The sequence below is a fragment of the Lingula anatina genome, chromosome 7 (assembly GCF_051362555.1).
Source record: "Lingula anatina isolate TDL-2025a chromosome 7, LinAna3.0, whole genome shotgun sequence".
Lineage (NCBI taxonomy): Eukaryota > Metazoa > Brachiopoda > Lingulata > Lingulida > Lingulidae > Lingula > Lingula anatina.
This window is the reverse complement of record NC_141773.1, coordinates 20,013,030-20,025,658: the sequence shown is the minus strand read 5'-3', so window position 1 is coordinate 20,025,658 and position 12,629 is coordinate 20,013,030. Positions and strand designations below refer to the sequence as shown.

At 36.4% G+C, this 12,629-nt stretch overlaps 1 protein-coding gene across 7 annotated transcripts in view; it reads left to right on the top strand.

Annotated features, from left to right (window-relative positions):
• Window positions 1–12,629, top strand: part of LOC106161611 (poly(rC)-binding protein 3) — a 124,394-nt gene that overhangs the window by 55,363 nt on the left and 56,402 nt on the right. Inside the window, exon 1 of one of the 7 annotated variants that reach the window (XM_013538622.3) lies at window positions 4,502–4,724. The exons of 5 other annotated variants lie outside the window; for them this stretch is intronic. The gene's annotated coding sequence lies outside the window, so the exon portion shown is untranslated. Of the gene's footprint in view, window positions 1–4,501; window positions 4,725–9,872; window positions 9,997–12,629 lie in introns of those variants that run through there. One more of the 7 variants, XM_013538626.3, reaches the window with a different exon arrangement.

Below are 12,629 nucleotides of genomic sequence, written 5' to 3'. Positions count from 1 at the left end.
TTTTTATTATTTGCTGTTATAAATTACCCCCCCCTCCCCCCCCCCATCCTTTTTTTAAAGGCATGTCCTCATAGCAGTAAAGAGGAGTTGATTAATCTGGAGGGCAGGTGTTATATGAGGCTCTGCTTTTTTAGTACAATTGAGGAGATAAAAACAGAAAAGGAAAATAAACACAAAACACACCTAATCACCTGTTTTCCAGGTTGTGCACTTACCAAGGATAGTTTTGTGAATATTCACACAAAACACAGTGCCTTAGCCTTGAAATTGACTGGGTGTTATGAGTTTTTACCGGGGAAATGTACAAAAATCATTCTGGTACAATTTAGTGGCACATTGACTTTAAAAAGTCTATTTCTTGTCTAAGTTGAACCTTACCTGAAGAAAAATTTGGGTAAAATTTGGTAAAGCTATCAGAGTCTTTACGTTGATTACTTACTCTCTTAATGAAAAGAAACTCAGTCACCTAACTAAAAAGGTGATGTAGAAAATTGTAAAGGTTCATTATGAGAAACTGAAAATTATCTTGAAAAACAAAATATTTGAATAAGTGATTTTTGTCATCTACAGCACAAATCCCTGTTGCCTGAGCTGTGCAGTTTGGGCTACCAGCTCTTTGATAGGCTGTCCAATTAAAACTCTAAAGTGATTTATTGAAATTGAAGTACGAGTTCAACATGGATTTCAAATTAGAGACTGAATAATTGATCAATACGTCTGTGTGAATTTTTATTGAGAAAGGGAGGTCGCCACATTTCCAGGACTTCTCGCTCACTGATGTGTGTAGCCGTGTTCATACCTCGTTAAAATAAGACTGAAATAAGTTCAACCCAACTACAACAACACTCAGATTGTAAAGTTCGTCTAAATCGATATAAATTCGGTGTAGTGAAATTTTAAAGTGAGTTGGACCTTTATAAGTTGTGGACAAGACAGAAGTTCTGCAACCTTTTTCTTTTTACAGAGAAGCTTTAAGGTGGAATTTGTTAATTTTGATTAAATCGGATAAGTGAAGTTGACAAGCCAATGGCCATATTAGACAACGGGATGAACATCTGACTTACTTTCTTGGTGACCTGACTTGACAAAGTCTTTCACAATAGGCAGGAAGATGTATCAAAATAATATTAAAGAGATAGGTTTTTAGGACAAGGGGTTAGTTAAAGTAGCAGGAAAATGTTATAAGCAATCATTCAGATTTTTTTTAGACTTGCTTTTTAACTGGCCAAGGTTTTCCATGAGTTAGTAAGGCTGTTTATGAGACCTATTTTGAAAGGTTTCAAAAAGCAAGCACACATGCGTAGACCTATTTTGAAACGCAATTTAAAAGGAGAAATATTCTTTGTAACAGAAACACATAAACTGACATTGATCTCTTACCTTCTGAGAAGAAGCTCATTTTTCAATCCTAAAACATTAGAGCATTTTATAAATTTTGATTATTTTGATTCATTTTATCCAAGTAACCTGGTACAACAATATAATGCTAAAAAAAAAAAAAGATAAACATTTTCAACAAGTTGAACATGAAATATAATGAATAACAAAGTGATGCCTAAATCGAAAGTATATCGAGCATACAATCAGAAGAGTGCTTTTTAATGAGCGCACATTGTAATTAAATACTCGAGCTCATTACATTCAGACAAAAGTGATTGACTACTATGGCAAAAAATTGTCAACATGATATTTGAAGGAGAACATTTGAGAAGTTTTAAACAACAACCAAGTTTGGTTGCTTTTCAAAAGTATGATTTTGTAAGTAGCAGGACAAGATACATGTTGGCAAGTGGAATGTATGAAGGGCTGAAATGTGTAGGTGATAAATTCTGTAACACTTGTCAGTGTGAATAAATGTGTAAAAAATAAATTGGTGGCAAATATACAAGGATATATGCATGACTTAAATACGTTCCAGTCAGTTTGACATATTCTGGTCTGTAGACAGTTTTGGCCTTAATTGAGATATATTGCATACTCTGGCCATCTCAATTACGCAAATCATTATTTTATTGGCACAAAATTACCTTGAATAGTTTAATGTCATTAGTTTGATGTGTCTGTCATGATTAGCAAATTATTCGCCATGCTCATATTTCCAATCGAGAAAGATGCTTGACATTGCTTGCAAAATAAATGTTTTGGTCTGAGGTACACATTCTGGAAATTGGTTAATGAAAATGTGCAAAATAACATAATTGGAGGCTATAAAGACAAGTGATAGAGATTGAGATGTATAGCTTGGTGGGGCAGTGGCAGGAACCCATTTGTTAAATTGGTTTTTATGAACATTATAAACCTGCCATGCGTATGAATTACGCTATCACAAAATGACCGTACCTGAATTTTTATTTTTTCGTAGGTCAGATTTATCAGTATTGAAAGACAACATTCTTTCCAACTCAAAGCAAACAACAAAGCCTAAAGATCTCTGTCCAATTTTAATAGTTGTGAGTAATCAGTTAAATAACATTAAATTCTAGATTGCATATAAATATGGCTATTAATATGAATGAATGCAATGTTTTTACAAATTCAAGGTGTGAATTTTGTATTGGCAAATTGTTTTCTCTTCACAATTACTTTCTATACACAAACAAAATACCACAATGTCGATGAAATAGTAACAAAACTGCCAGGTGCCTTGAGACTCCCCTTGTAAGTCTTACCTCATATTAAGGATAACTATCTATTTATGATGGGAAACAGACAAAGATAATAGCCATATTTATATCAATTCAAGATGGTTCATTAGGTCATGACATGCAAACAGTTGTTGTTATGATGGATACTTGAGTGTACAGTATCAAAAAACCAGTGAATTCTGTCTAGGTTTGATAATTATATCAAGAATGTGTTTTCATTCTTGATAATGTAACTGCAAAAAATAAAAAGTAAGTAAATAAATAAAAAGAAAGAAAAGGACATATCCACTCATTTTAATTGTTCATGTCTCTATATTCCTGGTTCACTTCCTCATGCAATTCTGTTTTTATTTATTTATGCTCACAATGATCACCATTCTTTGTATTCATTTATAAGTACACAGGTGTAGGCTTCACTCTCTTTCCATTTTTCCCCCTCTTGACCTGCATCATTGTTATTGCTGTAAAACGAACAGATTATTTTCAAATATTTTGATTTTCTGCCACGTACACACAAAGTTTTGTCCTCTCCCTCCCGGGGCAACACCTGCAGCAAGGCTCTCTGAGTACCCAAGAATTTGTGTATTTAGTCAAAATTTTGAGGCCTAAAACTGTGAAAGCTTCCCTTTGGGGATGTTTCCTCTGCCGTGTAAATACAGTTGCAAAGTGCAGTTAGCTGTAGCCGTGGGTGGTATGTTTCCATCAATATTTTTGCTTCTTCGTGTGCCGTGGAACAAAAACACACGTGTGCTTTTAAAGGCCAGGAGAAACGCAATGTTTTGGTGCTCCGAGATCTACATTTAACTGACCAATGAGATTGCTCTAATCAAAGGAGCGAAAGGTGTGAAATGGTGCAAGGAGTGTGTGCTAAGTAAAGTTTTTATTGTGTATAGGTATTTCTTACAGAAATGGTGGAGTATCAGTGACTGTCATAATGAAAAAAATTCCAGTGTGTTCCAGAAAAAAGCCGTATCTCTTGACTTGCAATTAAAAATTTTATTTTAACTTAATAGGTCACATTAACATTAATTGGATAATTTCTATTTACTGGACCAATATTTTACATTACAATAAAAATATCACGTATACAAGGAATCGTTTATAATGCAATGGGCAAAAAAAATTCATTGGAAACAATTACTTTAGTCAGCTGGAAGGGCATGCTGGTGCTGTTTCTTGTTTTAGAATAAAAGTCAGAAATTATCAAAAATGTCTGTAATTTCCTAGCAAATTTTGGGGGCAACAAATGCTCGCTGTACAGCTGAATGAAGAACAAAAGTCTGGTGCAGGAAGATGCAAGCCCTGGGTATGATGAGAGAAGGCAGAGAGCAAGTGGATTTGAGACGGGCAGGTGCGGAGCAGGGTTACCTGGAACAGGTGACTGTCTACCCTCGGTAGTGAGAAATGGATCCTTCTTTACTTGCATCCCCGCTTTAAAGGGTGGAATGATATATGTGGTAATGAGGGGGGGACAGGTTGTAAGTGCAGGCAGGAGTGGGGGATGTGAAGCTGTGGTTATAGCAGGGTAATACCCTACCCAGATCAACCCCATTTCCTATCCATAACAACAGGCCACACTTCCTCCCAGCAGGCCAGGAACCTGAGTGACCCAATTATCATTATACCATATTCATAATCAGGGGCACCTGTTTCCTTAGTATGGGGCCCTGAATGTGTGTAGAGAGCGGTGTGGCCACCCCAGAGGGGAGCTGCCATATATAGTTTGCTGATGATGTCAGTCTCTGTTCACCAACACATGCTGGCCATTCACAAGCTAGGGAGCCCATCTTATTCTTCATTATCCCAAGCAGGAAGGATGTGTGTGTTATTCTAGATGAATTTCCATACGAGTAAGTTGTTGAAGAATTAGTACAGTTACTTACAGAACACCCGACAGTTAGAGAAGCTAGCTTGCACTCAACGTCCATCTCTCAAGACTTGATTTTCATTTGTTGCTGCTGGCTCTTACTGCTGCGCTGAGTGTTCGGTTGACATAGCAACAGAAGGTATCCTCGCTGTCCTGCAACCTCTCCCTCTCCAAAGTCCAGAACCATCCAAGACCATCTTGTGGCCAGAATTGTAAGTTTTCTTTGCATCCTCATGTTCCTTTAGGACAGATCTTATCACTTGATTTTTTCCTAGGGTGTTTGTTAACACAGAACAAGTATTTACTCAGATTCTTCCCACAACTCCAGGAAACAAGCATGATCTTTGTATCAGTGGTATCTATTTGAACCACAATATATAGTCCTGTTAAACTAGTTTCTTGATTTCATATTATTTTTATGTACAAATGGAAGTTTTGGGAGGCTTAAAGAATGTAAGGTAAATTTAAATAGTATTTTCTTTGTGGTAATGTCTGCATATGTTGAGGATTTCTAAGTTTTTGGTGCTCTTTGTGTAGAAACTTGAACACCCTGGAGACTAAGACAGCTTAAATATGTGGTCTGTTAATCCTATGGGAAGTTTCCTAGAATTTCAGAAGTTAAGTGCACCTTGCCTTGGTGATCTTTCAAAATCAAAGATTTGATGAAATGTGCATTTTCTCTTTGGAAAATGTTCAGAACTGATTCAAATAAGAGATAATTTGTCTTTTTTACTAGAATACTACAGAACTCTATAAAACACTTAGTATGTTGCATTTCGTTTTTTGTATGTTAAGGAATAATTGTAGAAATGCCCAAAAATTGACAACAACTGGAAATGTATTCTCCACTATTTTAAGAGATCATTACATAATTATATTTTTGGCACAAAAAAGGGTTTTAAAGTTTGTGGCTTTGTATGGTAAGAGGTTGTTCAAAAGCGTGATTGTCTTATGATGATTATGTTCCTGAAACTAAAAGTTTTTTAACTAAAAATGAAAAACTGACACTCAGTGCCTATATCTCGTGATAAAATAATCTGGCTTTCTAAGTTGAGGCCAAAATGACACTGATTTTTGCGAGGTTGGCATTGATGTAAATCTGGTTGGCAATGATGTTAATAAAGCCACCAGCTCTATTAGAAAATTTGAAGATTCTGTGAGTAAAGCTAGGGCACTAGATCAATAAATACAGTGGTGATTTGGATCCGTTGATGAGAGCCTCGTGCCTTCAATCAATTGACCACTTTATTGAGGTACAGCTTTTGATTCACCTGTTTAGTTTATAACACCGCGGTTATACCCCATCACTTGCCAACAACGTCATGGGCACAGTTATCCTAGGGGGTGATTTTGTTAAATACTAAATAAAATATTTTAGCCTGAATGTTCATCTTCTCTTTTAAACCAACACTTCGGTCTTCTGTGGTTAAGGATATAAGTGCTGTGGTCAAGTTAAGTGAACCGGTCCAATAAATAATAGACCAAAGCTAGTAATAACAAATTGTCTCTGTTGTAAAATGGGCCCAATATTTATTTTAATTGTACTAATACTGATTGATCTTGGCTTACAGCAGACAAAAATGCCTAATTGAGATTTGCATGACATGAAAATGAATTTTTGCCAGCAACTAAATTGATTAATGTTAAAAAATGAAAAATTTAGTTATGTGAGAGGTTTACTCCTTGGGAGTTATTAATGTGGAACACTTTTGGTTTGAAGTAATCTCTGGATGAAAAACTTAAAAAAGTCTTCTTCTTTGAATTCAAAACTGCAAGTGTGGCATTCATTAGAGCCCAGATTTGCTTGGTTATCAACTGGCCATAGACTCCTCAACAAATTGATGCTGTTCTGAATTTCTCTAAAATTCTTACACAACACTATAAGCTGGCTCTTATTATTGAACGCCTGATGTTCATCATTCTGCTGGTTTTGCACTATGCGACCCAGTGTTGCTGTGCTTTGCACAATTCCAACTATTCTTTGAGGCCTGTGATCAAGGATTTGGGGGTTTTCTGTTAATATTTTTTTCGATATTCCTCTCAGTTTTGCATGTTGTAGGAATGTTTAGCCATTGCCGACTTGCGTAGTAATGATGGACAGAAAAAATTATTGCCAAGCTTCTAATGTGTCCAGAGTATAGAGAAGCTTTTGAGCTGACAAAGAGATTCAGTATACTCTCTCCATTCTTTATAGTCTGATTAATCTGTTTGCCAAACACAAGTCACAGAACATCACAACTGATAAAAATCACAAGAAAATAGTTCATCAGTTAATAATCAGCCTGTTCCTTCTTATTTGGAAAGTGAGAGGAAAGAGGAAGATGGATCGTTTTCTGTATGATGATCATCTTCCAACTAACTTTTCCTGCAGAGGAGAGAGTCAGTCTCTTCCAATTTATTCTGCATCAGATAATGATTATTTGCATAGCTCTTGCGCTGTAAGGAAACTTCAGATTATTAGACTGCGTCCAGTACCAGTTTAACTTTAAACGTTTTTTAGATTCCCTCCAAGAAAAAAGGCAGTTGGATTGCTAGGAAAGACTGGGCCACATGTAGGAGAGGGGGGGGGGGGGGGGGGGCACTTTGTTATCCAGATCTTCTTAATGGCCAATGAGCTGACCACTGGACTCTGGGATTTCTCTTTCTGGAGTCTAAATCACTTTTGAGCCTTTGGATGTGTGCAGTTGTAGATATATAGTCAGTCCAGTTTATTTTCAGTCTTAATGGCAGTTATGTTGTACTATCATAAGCAGTTAGTGGTCATTGGTAAACAAACAAGGACTAAATATTTATGGTACTTGGTCCAGATCATGCAAGAACCTTATTCGGAACTGCCAGCGACTTTCAGGTCAGAGTTCGCCATTTTCCCTGACAAGTTCATTGGCCATGTTTTTATAACCATCACGAATTTGCTTTTGTAAAGTTGGCTATTTATAAAGATGATTAAATCTGTACCTCAGATATTTTGTCTACTACATAATTGGACATGTTACTAAACTGAGCTCCTAAATAATTGACTAATACTTCTTTTCTCAGAAACCAACAGCTTCTTTGACCATTGATTCCAAGAAACTTAAGTCCATAACATTTCTAGTGTAAGTTAAAATAGTAACCTCAATAGTAGCAAATGGATGGATGGATGATTTTTTTTAGGTTTTTAAAATTGTTGGCTAAAAATGGACTTTTTTTACAAGTTTTTAAGATTTCCAATTTAACCATTTCAAAATGGAGTAGAAACACATTTTCATTGCTCCGACTTCCAGGTTTTTAAACCTTGATACCGGAGATTGAATCTCGTACAGGTCCCTACAATTCCAAAACATAGTAGAAACAAATTGTAAGCACTTGAACTGACTTCCACAATTTCAAACTTTGATAGGAGAAATTGGAAGCATGTGGCTGGAAATTTGATAGAAGAGCTTGGTTTCTTGCACCTGATGCTCCCTTTTACCTTATCAACGAGGCTGCATTATCAAAGATAAGTCGAAGGATTCTGCTGTGAAAATCTTGGTAATCTTTATGCTGTGCTAGAACCTAATAGTCTTCAAGGACTACGGAATGTGCTATCTTCCTGTATTTTTGAACCACATTGAATTGGAAGGCACTTTGCATTTTTATTTTAGGGAACAATTTGTTAAGAGCGTTGTTGGCTTTGTAGTCATTTCAACATGTGATTTTACCACATTATGTGTTATTAGAGAATAACAGTTATTAGCCTCACCACATAGCTTTGATATTATTTTAATCCAATGCTTGATGTCTGTATGCTCATTTACTTAATGGGGAACTAAAATAAAGCTTAAAGATTTTTTTCAAAGTTATCTTTTGCGCTTTTCAAACACAAAGTTTTAAAGTAATTGATGCAATCTTGTTGGTGAAAAAACCCAAGGGTTTCTATTAACATTTTACAGTTTAGAATGCTGAAAGGGGCAAAATAATAGTATTGGAAAGAAAATGCAATTATCAAATGTTCCATTTCCATGTACTAACCTCTCTTAATTCCGTATTTTGAGTTATCAACTTAAAATTTTGTTAACTTAAAAATATGCAGATACTTCTTTCATCATCTGGTAAAGGTCAAGTAAACGGTTACACACTTTCCATAAAAATACAAATTTTAAAAGGAAAAATTAATAAGTTGACTTAATTAAAAAGGTGCAAAGTGTCTTTGAGATCCAAAGGCTTGCTTGGGCCCCCTGTGTAGTCTGCTCTTGGGGCACCTGTTTGACTGTATTGGTTGTAAGGTAGTCCAATTGTAAACAGGCCAATAGGTGGATTGTATCTGTGGGGTGTCTTCTTTGTTCTCTACTGTTGGTAGTTGTGAAAAATAAGTAAATTTAATAATCTCATGTTAAGAGAATGGCAAGAGTTTGTTTACTTTTTTTTTATTGTAATGATTAATTATTATGGAAAATGTTTATTCCCTTAGAAAAACAATTGATTTTGTATGATCAGCTAATGGTAGTGAAATAGTTGTTGAGGTAAGATAGGTTGTCACAACTAACAACTACAAACTGGTAACTAAACTGACAACTGGTTCGGACTTGCTTGTCTCTGCAGGACTGTAATGTCTGCCCCACCTTTGGGAGAACACCCTTCCCTATCTATATCAGCACCAGTTTTCACTTATCAAATGAAACCATATAATCAGTAGATATGGAGGCCCATTCAGTCTGTTCTGTGGCATGTCACAGTTTGTCTCCTCTGTAACAGGTTCTCTTATTCCTCTTCCTCTTCCTCAGCCTCCTCCTCATTCTCAAAAAAGTCCCGCCTTATAAATGGTGATCTAAGAATAGTGAGACTATCTTGCATGTATTGGAAAAGTGAAAACATAAATAATGTAAGTCTTAAATTGTGTCTAATTATAACCTAATACACAATGATCCTTGAGTTTTTCTTATTTAATATTACTTAATTATTATTTTTTCTGGTTTACTCTGTTAATGTACAAGCAATCTGTAGTTTCTGTAATAGACCAGGCCTGTAGCTTGCAATTTATTTCTGAAACTAGACTTTTAACCCCCTCAGTTCAAATTTTGAATCAGAATGGACCTTTTTTTTTGGCTAAAAGGCTGCTTCTTTCTAACCTCCCCCTGCACAGTGACCAGTCCTGCGTTTGTGCATGCACAAGCAGGGGCATGCCCACGTAGGTTCATAACTCTTAGCTGCTGACAAGATCCCACAACTGACACCATTAAAAAAGACACCCCATGGCAGGCCTCTCCACGACACACCCCTTGGTGGGCCTCATGATAGATATGGTCCTCCACAGGGTCTCTGATGAACAGATATCCCAGCGCAGGCCCCAGTGATAAACACACCTTGTACGGGGCCTCTGATAATGAAAGAGCAGTCAGAGGGTTATCATGGGGGATTCAGTGTTAGTTTGTCAAAACAGAAGAGAAGAGAAGATATAGTTTCATTAACACTAGCTTTGCTTTCCTGGAACTTGATTTCCTGGGAGTCTCTTAAACACAACTCAAGGTAATGGTGACTTGATGAATGGTTTGTCTTTAATCTGTTATGGTTTAATGCTCTCTCTCTCTCTCTCTTTCTCTCTCTCTCTCTCTCTCTCGTGGAACAAAAAGAAAATAGTAGTTCAGGCAGTTTTCCAGTAGATGTGCTGCCACTGCACCATGTTCTGTAATGTGTAAATTTCATTTCTGGCTGATTTGAAAAATAAGAAATTGACTGTTCCTGTGTAATTGTTAGGGAATCTCATCTTATTTATACTTGCTTTTTTTAGTTGAAATTATGCTAGTAAGGTGTAAGTTATGCATGTTACGCATTATGACTTATCAGAAATTAATGCAGCAAATCAAAACAAAATAACAGAGTCTGTGTGAAAAATAATGGTTGCACGGGGTGTATGGAAACTGGAAACAAAATGTCAAAATTTCCATAGAAGTGCAAACAGTCAATAGACTTAATGAGCTGGATAGCAATGAAATGTTTGAAGAGTGTTTTAAGTTTGTGCATACAACGTTTGATGTTTGCCGAAGCTAGTCAAGTTAAAGTTGAGAAGGCCAGTCCGCTAGGTTTCCCAATATGTGTTCAATATGCCGCTAGGGCTATTAAGCTCAGGTATGAGCAGATTGCTTACAGTTCATTAATGATCAAGTTGGATTACTGCAAGAAAGTCCGAGAAGAGATTTTTATCAGCTGCCCAGCTGGGAGGCTGTCTTGAAGGCATTCAAAACCCTTGGAGCTCTTTGATGAATCTTTTTGCATTTTCCACAAGATTCAAACTTCTTCGATTCACTATTACATAGGCAGGTTTTCAAGCTGGAGAAAGTAGTCATAGCAAAGTATGTTTTAGGATATCCTTTTCTGCCACAGAGAGGAGAGAGAGAAAGAAAAATAATGCAAATGATTCCCAGAGCTCGGAACACAGGCTAAAGGAGCATGTACTACAGATAAAATCTGACAGGAAAACACAAAATTTTCAGGTAAGAGCTCAGAATATGTTCCTTGCCACATTTTGACGGATACGATCTCTACTAACAGAAAAATGGGCAGCATATCATTGGAAAAATCAGGGCCCAGCTTTGGAGAGCGAGAAATAAACACCATTATAGTAGTGTCTGGGTTGTATTTCTTAAGCCTTTGTTCTTTACTTACATTTTGTGCATATACCTATATATATATTGCTGCTTGCCATTTTAAAGCTGTTTCTATCCAAGGGGCCATTCAGAAAAGATGATCCAAGTACTAACTGATCCGCCAACTAAATTTGCGATGCCGTTGATTTCCGATGGTCTCTCCGCCTCCACACGGGCCTTTAAATGGATTAAATCTCAGCTGCAAGGTTTAATTGCTAGACCCCTACAGTGATGGTGCATGTGGAGGCGAGGAGACAATCAGGAAATTAGCGGCATGGTTTTTGAAGTGTGGTCGGACATATTTAGTCAGCGGATCAGTTAGTACTGGGATCATCTATTCTGAATGGTCCCCAGGATGGATTGCTCTTTCTCAGTATGATCTATCTTCTCACCATTGGCAGCCATTCTTATCCCTCTGTGGACCAACTATATGTTATACATACTATATACTGATATGATGGTCGTAGTGGCTTTGTGAGACTGAACTTAGATTAGAATTTTAACTAAATGAAAATACCCCATGCAGTGAACACGTGAAAAATTGTATGAAGTGTTAACAAAATTGCCAAATTTACAACAATTCATTAAATTATTCAAACTGCTTGATCACTCTGACTTCAGTCAACCCTTTCAATCAGTGCGCAAACTCAGCAAACTCAGACATAACAAAGACGACTCACCAGACATCAACCTCCTATTATTCCCATGAGCCTCCCCTGCATTGTCCAGTGCAATAGATCTGCCACGTGCTATAACAATTGCGCCGTTAAGTTTTTCCTGTTGCAAGAGAGTTGAGTGTCAGTAATGATGACGTCTTTTTTCTGTTTTACTATCTGTGCGCTGATACAGTTTAACAGCCTTTGTTGAAATGTTGGTTAAGAAGGTTTCACCTGTTTTCCCTATTATCAAAAGAAAATACCTTTTAGCCACTAAATACTGATATCACAGTACAGTTTAGCTGCAGGTTGGTAGAGTCATGCCACACCAGTTCAGGCCTGCTAAATTTGATTTCATGGTCTCACAGCATTAACTAAGACACAAGAAAATCTGATTGTAGTTTAAAGTCATCTTAAATTGTCATCATGTTTAATTTTAGTCTTAGGTTAAAATATATGGTCTCCTGTGTTTGAGCTGTGTTTATTTCATGGTGCGCACTTCATGTGAAGTCGGTATATTTTTTAAAGACTTGTTGAACATATGAATGATCAGTCGGGCTATTTATTATAATTAAATTTTCACACTAAGTGGTATTTCTAAAATTGAATTATTTACTCATTCTAATATGAATAATTCAATGACAAAAGTTCAGATTTATCGTTTTTCATTTGGTTAACAATAACAGGGTTCAAGTAAACCTGAAAAGAAAAAAAGAATGAAAAAGCTTGTGATGTACATGGAGAATAAGTATTCAAGTTACCCTGTATTCAACTTAAGAAACTGAGCTCACACTAATGAAGTTGGTTTAGCCAAATGTCAATTATATTAATTTAATTCTTCAACCACTTAATTGTAAGA